This window comes from Chlorocebus sabaeus, chromosome 11 (genome assembly GCF_047675955.1).
Source record: "Chlorocebus sabaeus isolate Y175 chromosome 11, mChlSab1.0.hap1, whole genome shotgun sequence".
Taxonomy (NCBI): Eukaryota; Metazoa; Chordata; class Mammalia; order Primates; family Cercopithecidae; genus Chlorocebus; species Chlorocebus sabaeus.
This window is the reverse complement of record NC_132914.1, coordinates 86,869,198-86,884,555: the sequence shown is the minus strand read 5'-3', so window position 1 is coordinate 86,884,555 and position 15,358 is coordinate 86,869,198. Positions and strand designations below refer to the sequence as shown.

Here is a 15,358-nt window from a genome sequence, read left to right as displayed (position 1 = left end):
AGGATAGATCAGTACTTCCCAAACTTTGCTGTACATTGGCGTCACTTGGGAGAACTTTAAAACATACTGGTGCCAGGCTCCCAGCTCAAGCATTGTAGTCTAGGGTGTGGCCTGAGTGAGCACTGACACTTAAAAAATTCCCAAATGATTCTAATATGCAGCCACACTTGGGGAACTACTGAGTAAAACAGAGGGAAGCACTGAGAACCACAATAATGAAATGCAATAAGTTAATGAGCATAAAAGAGAAAGTATATAGGTGAGTATATTAAACTTGTTTTTGTTGTTGTTTTTAGACAGGTTACAGTCCTAGCTCACTGCAGCCTCGAACTTCTGAGCTCAGGTGTTCCTCCTGCCTCAGCCTCCTGAGTAGCTAGGACTATAGGGGCATGCCACCACACCCAGCCAACTTTTTTTTTTTTACTTTTTGTAGAGAGGGAGTCTCACTATGTTGCCTAGGCTGTTCTCAAACTCCTGGCCTCAAACAATCCTCTCATCTCAGCCTCCTGAAGTCTGGGATTACAAGTGTGCTGCTATGCCCAGCCAAGCTTAATTTTTTGGTGCTTTTGTTTTTGTTTACTGTTATTAAAAACCTGAATTCTTGGTGGAAGTTTACTTATGCCAGGATGAAAACGTCTTTATCTCATTTTTCAAAATGTTCCACCATGTTGTCCAGGCTGGTCTTGAATTCCTGAGCTCACACAATCTGCCCACCTCAGCCTCCCAAAGTGCTAGGATTACAGGTGTGAGCCACTACGCCCGGCCCAGGTAGCTCTTAATTACAGTGGGATGGCAGGCTTGCATACCAAGTCTACCCCTAGTAAACTGGGACATATGGGCACCCCACTAGGATGTTCTGTTCTTGAAGGACAGTTGTAGAAACTGGAGATGTTGAGCAAGGAAGAGAAGATGGGAATGGAGTTTGGGGTCTGAGGGACTTGCAAGCTGCCTATATATATCTGAAAATCTCTGCGAAGAACTGGTTTGATAAGATTTTAAAGTTTCGTTTTGTTTTTTTTTTTTTTTGAGACGAAGTCTTGCTCTTGTCCCTCAGGCGGAGTACAATGGCACGATCTCGGCTCACTGCAACCTCCGCCTCTTGGGTTCAAGCGATTCTCCTCCCTCAGCCTCCCAAGTAGCTGGGATTACAGGCGCCTGCCACCACGCCCGACTAATTTTTGTAGTTTTAGTAGAGATGGGGTTTCACCATGTTGGCTAGGATAGTCTTGAACTCCTGACCTCAGGTGATCTGTCTGCCTTGGCCTCACAAAGTGCTAGGATTACAGGCGTGAGAAACTGCACGTGGCCAGGATTTTAAAACTTACGAGTGACTGGACCAAGTTATTTCTGGTATACCATTTCAGATTCAGCAAAATGGTCATGAGTTTGGTTGTTGAACAATTTTGGATTCAAATGCCAGATGATACTAACTAGCTGTGTGGTCACAGGCAACTTTAACTTCTTTATTACAAGAGAGGGGTAGAGTTATAATGACTTACTGAGGTAAAATACAAAAGCAAGTGACCCAGAATAGGGGCTTAATAAGTCAGTTTGTGCACTGTAACTATAATTGGATATGGTACAGGCCAGTTGGGTATGCCATGGAATCTTTTAGGGGTTAACTGGATGGCTGGAGCCAATATTTTTTGACCAATTTGACTTAGAAATTGTTCTTAGAGACAACAACAAAAAAATCAACTAGTAATTTTTCCCAGGCACAAGGTGATTTTATATAAACATCTAATTTTAAAGATGTATACTCTTAAATATAAATACTTTAAATATTCATCATAAAATCTGACATTTTCCTGCCAAGTGATACATGCTGTTTACTTTCAACTGTGCCAAAAAGTACAATATATTAGAAATAAACTTTAAAAAGGCATATTGCCTGATTTTGAAGCCGTATCTATAAATATAGGCTAGATGGCTTTGGTCACACCGGGCAGATCACCTGAAGTCAGGAGTTCAAGACCAGCCTGGATAACATGGTGAAACCCCGTCTCTACTAAAAATACAAAAATTAGCCAGGCATGATGGTACATGCCTGTAATGCCAGCCACTCGGGAGGCTGAGGCAGGAGAATCGTTTGAACCTGCGAGGCAGAGGTTGCAGTGAGCCAAGATCATGCCACTGCACTCCAGCCTGGGCAGCAGAGTGAGAGAATGTCTCAAAAAAAAAAAAAAAAGAACTTTGATGAAGTATTACCAGCAAATTATTTAATATGTGCTGGCCCTAGTACAATGAGGGGGGCGAAGTAAATCAGGTATTGTAAACTGGTAGCATGTGAGCTCTATCTAATCCATAGATGTGCTTGGCTTGACCAGAAATGGTAATGACTCACAAGGTTGTTTTTTTGTTTGTTTGTTTTCTTTTATGTTTTTCATTGTTTGCCTACATTGAAAATTGGATTTCACCAAAAACGTCCACATTTTTGGGCATCTGGCAGCATTAGGCCTTCATTCCCATATGATAACAATAACCTAGTGCTTTTCCTACCCTCCAGTTTGCCACTGTCCCCAGCACTCCCTCTGGTCTCTGTGCCACTGTCATTTATCAGTATTCGTGGCCATTTATTATTGTTTCTGTAATGGTAGAACTAAGAGGAAAGGAAAGTGAAATTTTTTTTTGCTATCAAGTGTGAAATAAGGAAACATTTATAAGGATTTACTTTAAAGAGAAATTCTTGTCACTCTGGTCATCTTCACTCATATTGTACCTGCCTGACCCCATAGGCATTTATGTGGAAACTGTAACCTCTTGTAAAATGTTAGAGCCATAAGGAACCAGCACTTTGGACCAGAGAGTCATACTTTTCCTGGTGTAGATGAATGAGTTAAGACTTATCTTGCCTTTCCTGGTATAGATGAGTGAGTTAAGATTTCTGAGAAATTATGACTTGCCCAAGATCCTAGTTAAAAATAAAGTTAGGGCTGAATCTAGATGTAGAATGTTGTCTTTATATTAGGTATTTAGAACTTTTATTTTTTACCTTTATTTTTAAATAATGAAAATTAGTATAAATTCTCTTTAGAGTAAACAAACCTTCCAACAACTCTCCCCTCCACAAAATACATATGTCTTTGTCATATGTCATGGCTTTCTAAAAGTAGATTTTTAGCACTTTCTGACAATTTCGAGAAACTTTTTAGCTTAATAAGCTTAGTTTTGCCACAATGTTTGTAGCAAATTGATTTAAAGAGACCATGTGAAAAGTATTGAATTTTGTGTTACTGGTTTTCCTTTTCTCAAAACTGAAGAACCTGGGCAGATCTTGTCTATTGAAAGCCACACAACCCTTGACCCTTGGATCTGGAGATTTCTGGAAGTCGTAAATTTGGTTTGGTCTATCAGGAAAAGACTTCGCAGTGGCTCTCAATTGCCTGTGGAACTGGAAAACCCACAAATAATAGATTCACTTTTATAGATAATTTCAGTCTTCTCCAAAATTACTTAATGCAAATAACAAATGAACAAATTATTTTGTTTTTGTGCTTTTTTTCTTCCCCTCTCTGGTTTCTGGAAAGGGAAACAGTCCAAATAAGTTGAAAAGCAGATAACATGGGTAATTCACAATTGGATCTATACTAATTAAGTCATTATTAGTATGTATAAAAATGTAAAGCTCTTTTGAGGCCAGGTGCAGTGGCTCAGACCTGTAATCCCAACACTTTGGGAGGCTGAAGCAGGCAGATCACCTGAGGTCAGGAGTTCAAAATCAGCCTGATCAACATGGAAAACCCCGCCTCTACTAAAAATACAAAAATTAGTTGGGTATGGTGGTGTGTGCCTGTAATCCCAGCTACTCGGGAGGCTGAGGCAGGAGAAGCGCTTGAATCTGAGAGGCAAAGGTTGCAGTGAGTCAAGACCACACCACTGTACTCCAGCCTGGGCAAAAGAGTGAGACTCTGTCTCAAAAATAAAATAAAATAAGATAAAGCTCTTTTGAGACTTACCATGAGACTAATTGAATTCATTTTAAAGTAGACCCAAAAGGAATTATAGCTAATAGCTTTACTTTAAAAACATCTTAGCTTTTTACACATTCTCTTTTGTAACACTGCTTTCAGCATTGAATTGTAAACCACTTTATATGGAAGATTTTGTGTTATATTTGTTATGAAACATTCCCAAATATAAATATCTGGTTTTTATTTCAGATTATAATAATAATCTATGCTCACTATTAAGTTGGCAAGTATATAATGACAAAGAAAATTACCATTAAGCATATCACACAGACTTAAAATTTTGTTGTATATATTTGGAAGCTTGCATTCTGTGTGTGAATACCATTGGAACTGTAGACAGCTGGGCTTTCAGATACATACCATTCAGCTGATGGATTTAGGAATGGCCCACTGCAATTTAAATTGCAAGGTGGGACAAGAAACACTTTTTTAAAAAAGTTTGCATATATGAAGGTATGAGACATGGGCCATCAATCTCTGACCAGGCTGGCTAAGAGGAAGAGAGCAAAGGATCTTGGTTCACAATGAGGCTGTCCCTGAGAAAGAAAGAAGTGAGAGTGAAAATGCTGTGTGATTAACGTCCTCAGCAACTGTGTGGAAAGTCCGCCTCCTTTCCAAAAGGGCTATAAAATGAAACATAATAAGCAGTGGCCCAAGCCATTCTTCCCATAAGTGGAGAGAAGGACATAAATGGAGAAGCCATTTCATCAGAGAGGGAGATGATGTAGGCTAAATAGGAAGCGCATCAAATGACAATAGACCCAAGGGGCAAGTGCGGAAGACCCAAGCTGAGTGACAATGGCAAGGCAGTGTTGTAGTAACAAGCAGCCTTGTTACACTAATAACTCAAAGTGATGCTTTGGATTCTGTTTCAGAAACCATTGCACGTCTCCCCTATGCAGGGACTATGCTAGGCAGAAGGGAAGCCAAGATGAAGAAGAATCCCCGATATCTGAGACTGATACAGGAACAATTATAATACCACACTAAGTGCAATAATGATGCCAAACAGGGTATGTTGGAGGGTTAACTTCAACAAGCATGGGGACCCAGGGATAAAGAATATCTAACAAAGTCCATGGGCAAGAACAGAGATGGATGAGGTTTTGCCATATGGGAGAAATGGTGACAGTTCAGACTGAAAACAGCTGGTACGATGAAGCAGGAGAGATAATGATATTTCTTCATCATCTACAAACTCGTAAGGTAAGCAGTAGAGCTGAATTCCCTACTCTTTCAGATTTATTGAATTACAGCTGTTTAAAATATAGTAAAAATCTCTAACACAAGATAATGAGAAAGTCTTATCTGATTAACCAGATTCTTGGAGATAAGGGATTGTATTGCTTTTAGATATGTAAATGTCATTTAAATGCAGAGAGTAGCTGTGTTTGATACTAAGAGTTTTGGAAACTGACAATGAAACATTCTCTTATAAATGGGTGCTTTTGACATGTTGTTTTCTAGCATTTAAACCTTTCCCCTTACAATCTTGATTATGCTGTAAATTTACTAAGTTAACTTCCCTTTTGCTTTCATCTAAAGCAAAATAAATCCTGAAAATGAATAAAGTAGTGTGCTATTTTGTGCAAAATAATAGTGATAACATTTTGGTTAGCAAATGAAATAATATACCTGAAATAAATAATATACCTAGTAAATCTGTACTCATGGGTCGATTTGATGACAGAAAGGAAAAGAAAGCTTAAAGATAAATATCTCTAAAGTTACGCCTTCAATGCCATCTGTACAAACTTCATGTCAGGATCTAACAGAAAAAAAAAAAAAACTGTCTTATGCCAACACAACTAATTCCATGAAGTTTGGATCATCACAAAACTCAAATTGTTTTATGATTTCTTTTATCCGTGTCTTTTAACTGTACAGTACATTTTACTGTATATACAGTTTTATGGAATGTGGAGGCAGCATCTGATTTAATATTTTCTATTCAGACTGTTTACTTTGTAATCAAACATTCTTCAAAAACATTTTAGTCTTCCCTCCCCTCACCCACTCTGATTTCCATTCGAGGCTGTCAGTTCCTATTTAGAAAGGTTAATTGAGACCTGGAGTCTCAAAGCCTCTGATACAGAAGCAACTTTTGCTGTCCTTAACAGATGTCTTTGAATTTGCTGCCAGGTCTGATTCTACATGTAAATATTTAAGTGAGTTAGTTAAAAAATAAAAATAAAAAAAAAAGAGTGGTGAAGCAAGGATACCATAAAGTAATTTATGACATGAGAAAATGAACTTTCATTTCTGCATACTTCTTTTTGCAAACTTCTTGGTTATTGTCAAATTTGCAGATGTCTTTCTTACTGCTCTTCATTAAACTTTCAGCCTCCTGTGGAATTGCTGAGTCAACCAGGAGATAATGCAACACATTTGCAGGAGCCCATTCTGTTTTAATTATCTCCCTTTAATGTCACCAAGGAGGTGGGGTTGAGAGGGCCTTTTGCTGTGACCCTTAACTCTTGAAAAGTGAGCATCTTCTTATGAGAGCCAGCTTTGAGCAGTTCACTTCGGACTGCTGACATGTTTCTTTTTTACCTCTCCAAAAAGCAGAACCTGCTTTGGAATGCAGTGGAAATAACCCACCACAGAAGAAATAGTCTGTAAACCAAAGAACTTGCTGTGAATGTTGGCTTTTTGCCACAGCCTCCTGCAGGGAAGGAAGAAACCTTGTCTCTTTCCACCACCTCACTTCCTCTTTCCAGCCAGAGGACACCCACAAATTTAGACAGGAGGAAGGCCCTGAGAGGAGAGCCAGGCTCTGCACTTACTGTTCCGTGCCTGAACTGTCCAGTTGGAATCTAATATGAGCCACATGAGTAATTTTTGATTCTGTAGTAACTGCATTAAAAAAGTAAAAAGACACAGATGAAATTAATAATATATTTTAACTCATCATATCCAAAACATTGCAATTTCAACATGCAATCAATAGGAAATTTACAAGATACTTTTGCATTCTTTTTTAATAGAGTCTTCAAACTCAAGGTGTTTATTTTACACTTACAGCATATCTCTATTCAGACATTAAATTTTCATTGGAAAGACATGTTTGGTTATTTAATTTTCATAAAATTAACAGCTGAAAGGATAGATTCACAAGTTGTTCCAAGTATACTAAAAATTGCTTTTTAATAACTGACCAAGTGTCAGTTTTTTTAAATAAATTGAAATTAAGTAAAAGTAAAAAAAAAAAAAAAAAAATTCTTAGGTCCATAGCCACATTTAAAGGGCTCAATTGCCACATGTGGCTGGTAGCTACCATATCGACAGCAGAGAATCATAAACTTGCAAGTTAACGTGTGATCCACAAAATGGCAGCATCAGCATCACCCAGGATGTTACTAAAAAGGCAGAATCTTGGGCCTCACTCCAGATCTATGGAATCGGAATCTACATTTTAAGAAGACCACCAAGTGATTTGTATGCAAAATGGAGTTGGGCAACACGGATCTATTTAACACATCAGGAAAATTAGTATTATCGCATCCTTTTTACAGATGAGTAGATTGAGGCTCAGCAAAGTTGCATAATGTGCTGAAAATCACAGAGCTAATAAGTAAGGGAGCTGAAATTCAAACAAAAGCCTTGCCCATTTTTAAGCCTACACTCTTTCTAATAGTTACCACATTCTTTCTAATAGTTGTCTCCTAAAGCATGGAACACGATACTACTGATGGTATGAAAGTTAATTTTAAATTGTGCCCAGAGAGCATTTTTTAAAGCACTAAAATACAAAGTTTAAAAATGTGTCCCTTTTCCATCCTTTTTTAGTTTAGAAAACTAGAAAGTAAAGTCAAGGATAACATCGCTGCATGCCACCATTATGTTTTCAATACCTAACACTTGCTGAAAGTGCGCTCCAGCCTCAGAACCTTTGGCAAAGCATCTGGCTAAGTCTTCCTAGCTTTAGTTCCTTTCATTGAAATTATTCTTACTTTTACCTGCTATTTATGGCAAATGATACTGGCTTTTCATTTATAGGCTGATACATAAAGTAGATGTATTTAAGAAAGAGTAGTTGTAAATGTGCCTACAGATAGCACAGAGATATGGCCACATGAAAGGAGGCCTGGGAATGACTGAGGTGTGGGAAACAATGCCCTGAAGGAAGCTGCCTCACCCCAGAGACAGAGTCACCAGCCGTTCAAGCCCTAGAGAAGACTGAAGCACCCAGAGTATTGTGAACTTTTGTTGTGAGTCAGCTGAACTTCTCTCCCAACGCCAGTGCCCTATCACAGTACCCCTTCAAAGCAATTAACAATCATTATAATTGTGTGTGTGTGTGTAGGATGGATGCTAATTGTATTTGTTTGCTTGTCTGGTTGCTGATACAGTTTGGCTGTGTCCTGACCCAAATCTCTTCTTGAATTGTAGTTCCCATAATCCCCACATGTCGTGGGAGAGACCTGGTGGGAAGTAATTGAATCAAGGGGGCGGTTATCCTCATTGCTGTTCTTGTGATAGTGCATGGATTCTCAAGAGATCTGATGGTTTTGTAAGGGGCTTTTCTCCCTTTGCCTCAGCACTTCTGTCTCCTGCCACCATGTGAAGAGGGTATGTTTGCTTCCCCTTCAGCCATAATTATCAATTACCTGAGGCCTCCCCAGCAATGCAGAATGTGAGTCAATTAAACCTTTTTCTGTTATAAATTACCAAGTCTCAGGTATTTCTTCACAGCAGCGTGAGAACGTACTAATACAGTTAGTTGCCCAGCATTTTCTACATCCCAGCACAGAAAACCAAGAAGTCAGATCCCTAATCTCAACACAGCAGTAAGGCTATGGGCTTAAGACATAAGCCCAGACAATTGGACACTGCTACTGGTTGATGAATACAGAGCAAGTGCTTTAAAGGGGCAAAGGCAGCTTAAAGTTCATATGGCCATGGTGGAGACAGCACAGTGGCTGCATTAATGTCCTATGCTGGCAGTGATTTCAGTGGCAGGATTCCAGCAAGGGCAACAGGAATGCCCTCACCAGGTCTGGGCTCAGGGCCACACCCTCTTAGTAATGTTCCATTTTCTAGGTTCAATTGCTCTGTGGTTTCCACAGTATCTGTGAGTACACAGCAATATTCCGAAACTACTTCCTCCAGAGGTAACCAGAGTTGGTTTCTGTCTTGTGCAATTAAAAACCTGTACTGTTAGAGTGGGGTTCTTTGATTGTCTACCTACCCCACTAGACTACCAGACCGCATGAAAGTGGAGTTTATATCCACTTGCTCACATTGCATAAGCCCCCGGGACCTGTTCCATGGCTTCAAACATAGTTATTGCTCAATAATTATTTGCTGAATGAATGAATGAATGGGTGTTGAGCATATAGGACATGCCAATAAACACTTGAGGAATATTGAAAAGTGACACTTTTACTTTCTCAAAACAAACTAAGCATATTCTATGATTAAAAATATTCTGCTTACGAAAATTTTAACTTCAAAGATAGATGAATAATACCTAAATTAAAAGTACCCTTTACTCACAAATTGATTCACTCAAGATTCCATCGCTGATTTTTCTAGGGTTAAGTTTTGTTTTCTAATTATAAACTACTAGAAGAGCTTAAACAGAACAGAACATAAAGTTAAAAGCTAGATTTTATGCAGTGAATATGTAATACTTTCAAAATTAAAGGAAATAAATTATTTGAGAAATAATATTCAGAGTCATTGGTAACACAACATGGTTCAGCCATGAAGATCACACATATCTGAAATGAAAACATCAATCCAGAATTGTCAAAAATTAGCATGTGGCTTGCTAAATTGCAAAACTGTGCTAAGCAGTTTGCCAACATTAAGCCTCACAACAACCTAGGAGTTAACCCCCTGCTTTTTTTTTTTTGCCCTTCTCTAGAAGAGGTAACTAAGGCATAGAAGAGACTCGAAGTGATTTGCATTTACTGCACAAAGAACATTTATTACCTTGTCTAAATTTTGTGAATATTGTTGGTGAGGTGGGTATTTCTTTCTTCCCACTCCAAGCTTATCACCTTTTTCCTATGAACTTTTTCAGCTCAAGGGAGTAGGAACTAGTTACCTGATTGGTATATTCAATAAGCTGAATTTTACTAGTAGGCCGGGTCACTCCGGGTAAAAATTAGCCCTCATGTATGACACTCTTCTTTTTGGCCACCAAAACATTCTATTCAAAGTTCCTACAAACTTCACTGGACCATTCTTTCACCCCCTTAATGTGTCCTCAGTATCCTTCCTACTCAGCTTAGTCATTATAATCTCTCCCTTGCTTACATCCTTATCTCCATTATCTACATATTGTTTCATCTACCCTGGTTAAATCTACCTCTCTGCCTACCCAGCACCAGCCCTTGAAAGTGGTTAGAGAAAAGCACAGCCACGCTGACTAACCTCACTTTGACCCTCAGGTAGCCCCATGATGCTGCCAGGAGTTCATACTGTATGTCCCTCATGCATTCACTCTCCCACCCTATAAGGTGCCTATTTGACAGCCATTTCTCATTCCTCAAACCTCCAATACACCCCACATTCTCATTCTCAGCCACTGACCTTGTTTCCTACTTCACTGAAAAATTGAGTCAATCAGAAGAGAATTTCAGCGACTCCCACCACCACATCGACTCACCAGCATCTGCACCCACACACTCTGCCTTCCAGCTGGCATCACAGGACTTGCCATGTGCTCCTAACCAACCATCCCTTGAGCACCAGATCCCAGGACCCCTCACCTATGCAAGGACGATTTGCCACCTCTGTCCTAAATCATCAGCCTTTTCCTTTTTGCTGGCTTACTCCCATGGGCATGTAAACCTCCTGAACTCATTTCACCCCCATCGTGCAAGTCACTACACGATTGTTTTACTCCTTTTTGCAGCAGAATTCCTCAGAGATTTCTATCACCAATTCCTCTCCTCACATTCTCTCTTAAAACCACTACACTCAGCCTTTTGCCCCTATGATTCCTCTTAAATTGTTCTTGTTAAGAATATCAATGACCTCCACACTATCTAATCCAATGCTCGTATTCCCAGTCCTCCTCTTAGTAAATCAAGCAACATCATCAGACAGTGGATGACTCCTCCCTAAGACTCTTTCTTTACTTGCTCCCCATATACCACACCCTCTTGATTCTCATGATATTTTCTTGGTTACTTTCTCTCAGTCTCTTCTGAAGGTTCCTTTTTCTTAATCTTGAAGGATAAGTCCTTGATTCTGGTCTCTATCTTTACTTCCTTCCTTAGTGATCTCATTATGACCTTAAATCTTTATGCAATCACATCTATTTCGAGCCACCTTTCCTGAATTCTAGATAGGTGTACCTGTGGCTTGACTGACATCTCTACTTGGATGTCTAATAGATGTCTGGAAAGCAACATTTCCACAAATAAGCTCCTGATCTTTCCCCTATCCATACTCTTCTTCAACTCAATTGATGGCAACTTCATTTTTTTATTTCCTAGGCCAAACTTTGAAGTCATCCTTGATTTCCCTCTTTCTCTTAGTACCCCATCTCTAATCCAGCAGGAAATTAGCTCTAGCTTCAGAAGATGTTCAGAATCCAACTACTTTCATACCACCTCCCCTGCTATCACCCTGTCCTAAGCTGCCATCACCTCTCTGTAGATTGCTGCAGTGGCATCCTAACTGGTTTCCCTCCTTCTGCCCTTGTCCCCTGAAGTCAATTCTGAGCAGAGTAGCAACAGTGACTGTGTTAGGTCCCTCTAGAGGGACAGAACTAATTGAGTATATATATGTGAGTTTATTAAGTATTAACTCACACGATCACAATAGGCCATCTGCAGGCTGAGGGGCAAGGAAAGCCAGTCGAGTTCCAAAACTGAAAAACTTGGAGTCTGCTGTTTGGCAGCTGGAAGCATCCAGCACGGGAGAAAGACGTAGGCGGGGGCTAGGCCAGTCACTTTTTTCACATTTTTCTGCCTGCTTTTATTCTAGCCTCGCTGGCAGCTGATTAGATTGTGCCCACCCAGATTGAGGGGAGATCTGCCTTCCCCAGCCCACTGACTCAAATGTTAAATCTCCTTTGACAGCACCCACACAGACACACCCAAGAGCGATGCTTTGTGTCCTTCAATCCAATCAAATTGACACTCAGTATTAACCATCACAGTGACCATTTCAGAATATGCAATATAATTAAAATATAAATCAGATCACAAATCTTTCTCTCCATACCCTGCAATGACTAGTTAAATTTCACCATGTCCTTTGGACTCCATATCATCTGCCCTCTTTACCTCTCCATCCTCATGATCTATGACTCTTCACATCAGGCCTTCCTCATTAGCTACAGTGGCCCCTTTGCTGTTCCCTAAAAACATCAGGTATGGTCTCACTGTAAGATCTTAGCTTAACTGTTACCTCTGTCTGAAACACTCCTCCTACAGATAGCCACATGGCTGGCTTCCTCATTTCCTCTAAGCCTTTGCTCAAATTTCACCTTCTCACTAAGATACTCAGACCACCTGTGACAGCTTGTGTTTTCAAAATACCCATACCAGTATCTCCTATCTGTGTCTATTCTTAAAAGGTCATCTTCCCATTCCCCTATTAAGAGATGGAGTCTGTGTCCCTTCCCTCTTGAACCTGGGTGAACCTTTGTGACTCTCTCAACCAGAAGTGACACTATGTGATGGGGCCAGGTCATAAAAGACAATTCAGTACCATTCTCTACTAAAAGAATGATTCCAGGGCTAGGGTAGGAAAAATACAAGTGAACCTGGAGCATCTTGCAAGGAATGTACACAGAATGTAAGGAAATGATCAAAAACTTAAAGAATGGGGTCTTCTCAAAGGGACACTAGACCCAAACTAAAGGAACCCCCAATTCCCAAAGCTGGAAAAATTGGAGCAATAAAATAACATAGTATTGGATTATAACCCAAAGTATACAATAAATATACACAAGTCCACAATGATATATGTGTGTGTGTATATATGTGATATATATATGTTTGTGTGTGTGTGTGTGTGTGTGTGTGTGTGTGTGTGTGTGTATGAGGGAGGAGAGTCAAATCTTCCAGACAGGGCAATTCCAAATACTAACCACTCCAGATGGTGGAATTTAGCCACCTCCTCCCTTGATAGTGGGTTAGAGTTAGTGACTTGCTTCCAATGAACAGAATACAGAAAGGGAAAACTAGGAATTTTACTGGGGAGAAATGTGGCAAACATTACCCCTTAACCAGGTGATCAAAGTTAACATCACCCACATGGATATCATGTACCCCCAGGTGCGATGTGTTGAGAAGGGCACTTCACCACAGTAGTCTTCTTTCCAAAAACCTATTCCCTCCATCTAATCATGAGAAAAACATCACACAAATCCAATTTGAGAGACATTCTATAAAATAAGTGACTAGTATTCCTCAAGACTGAGAAGCTGTCATAGACCAGAGGAAATTACAGAGACATGAGAATAAATGCAATGTGAGTGCTGATTGGATCATGAAAAAAAAAAAAAAAAAAGGACATTAATGGAAAAGTTAGTGAAATCTTAATGAAGCCTGTAGTTTAGTATTTATGAACCAATGTTGGTTTCATAGTTTTGACCACAGTAAGGAAAGATGGTAACATTAGGGGAAATTGGATGAAGGATATACAGAAACTCCTTACTTTCTTTGTAACTTTTCTGTAGATCTAAAATTATTCCAAAATAAAGTTGATCTAAAAATAAAAAAGTTCAGAAACAAAACCTCTCTCAAAAAAAATTTTTTTAAAGGCAATACAGCTTCTACTTGATCTCTCTCTCCCTCCTCCTCCTCATCCTCCTCCTTCCTCTCCTCCTCCTTCTCTCCATCTCTCCTTCTCTGTCTCGCAATATCTTGGGACATTTGCTTTTGGAACCCAGATGCCATGCTGTAAGAAAGTCCAGTGTAGATGGAGGGGCCTGCAGGTATTCCAGCCAATAGTTCAGCTGCAGTCCCAAATGCTGATCAGCACCAAGCACCAGGTATATGTGTGAGGAAACCTTGAAGATGATGCCAGCCCCCGCCACTGTCTGACTGCAACTGCATGAGCACCTCTTACTGAGAACCAACCAGCTGAGCCCCATCAACTCTCAGAACTATGAGAGGTAATAATGATAAGAGACTAATTTTGGTTTTTTGCTGCTAAGTTTGGGGTGGTTTATACAGCTAACATCACCCTACTTTCCAGGTCAGTTATGCCCTGTTCCTTTCTCCTACTCCACATAATAGGGCAGGCAGGCAGACTTAGAAAATCTGAGGGACCCAATCCCCTTTAATAGGCATGCCTACATGTGTATTTCCAAAAAGATATGGAAGAATTCACTTCTGCTTCAGGCCTTAGCTTCATGTCAAAGTTGGCTTTTTCCAGGTGGCTTTGGACTGGGGAGATATTAAGTGGTTGAGATTCCATTAAGTAAGTAGTAATTTGATTCCCATTCTGCTATATTTCTTTTTGTATACAGGGTCCTGAAGAATGAGCTCAGAGACAGTCTGGCATATTCAAGCATATCTGAGTTATTGTGTATCACACTTATAATACACTAAAATTTCTTACCCTCTACAAACTCATGGGGGGAAAATATCTCCCTTGGGTTTCGGTCCTAGGAATTACTATGTGTCTCAGAACGGCATGTTTGCTTTATCGCTTCAACACTGTGAACCATCTAAAGGAATCACTCCTTGGCTGGTCAGAATTTCCAAACTAGGTTTACAACCCTCAGCTAGCAAGGAGACTAGGATTTGTGTACAATATATACCACCTTCCTCTGACTTCACCTTTATTTCCTACTGCACAGTGTCCCCACTTAGCCCATGTGTTTTCTTATAAACAACTTTATATTTCCTTGGGGAAGAGTCAAAGTATAAATAAAAACACAAATACATAATAATGTTTAAGTGCCTCTCACAAAATTAATGCCCAGTAGAGAAATTCCCTTGGTCTTTGTCTAGTACTTAGTTTTACAGGGAATGCTGGATTTCTGCAGCCCTCTCTCAGTGTTCTGTACTGATGGGCTCCAATACATGGAGCTATGAGCAAAACTACTGTTGACTTCCCTTTCCCCATTGCTGTTTATTTGAAATAAGTGGTGAGCTCCAGCAGGGTTTCAAGAAGGCTTGGTCCACTTTGACCTGAGCCTCAATTGTAAGTATGCCACATTTGTTGAGCATGAGCTACTTGTATCTGTCAGAATGCATCTTGGAGAGGGGTGTGAGCAAACCTCACCCAGATCATACCACTAGTCAGCTTGATGCTTAAAAGAGGAATTCTTATTTGCTGAATTGCTAGAGTTAAATCTGCAATATTTTGTAACTCTAAGTCTTTAGTCTCTGCTTAAACAAATATATCATCAGCTTTAAGAATCTGATAAGGTAGACATTTTACATAGTAGCTAATTCTTGTGATTT

At 39.7% G+C, this 15,358-nt stretch overlaps 1 long non-coding RNA gene across 2 annotated transcripts in view; it reads right to left on the bottom strand.

Annotated features, from left to right (window-relative positions):
- LOC119623854 (uncharacterized) overlaps positions 1-15,358 on the bottom strand; it is a 73,850-nt gene that overhangs the window by 10,116 nt on the left and 48,376 nt on the right. Inside the window, exon 6 of one of the 2 annotated variants that reach the window (XR_005239917.2) lies at positions 6,758-6,827. The exons of the other annotated variant lie outside the window; for it this stretch is intronic. This is a non-coding gene — a long non-coding RNA (uncharacterized lncRNA). Of the gene's footprint in view, positions 1-6,757; positions 6,828-15,358 lie in introns of those variants that run through there. 2 annotated transcript variants of the gene reach the window in all.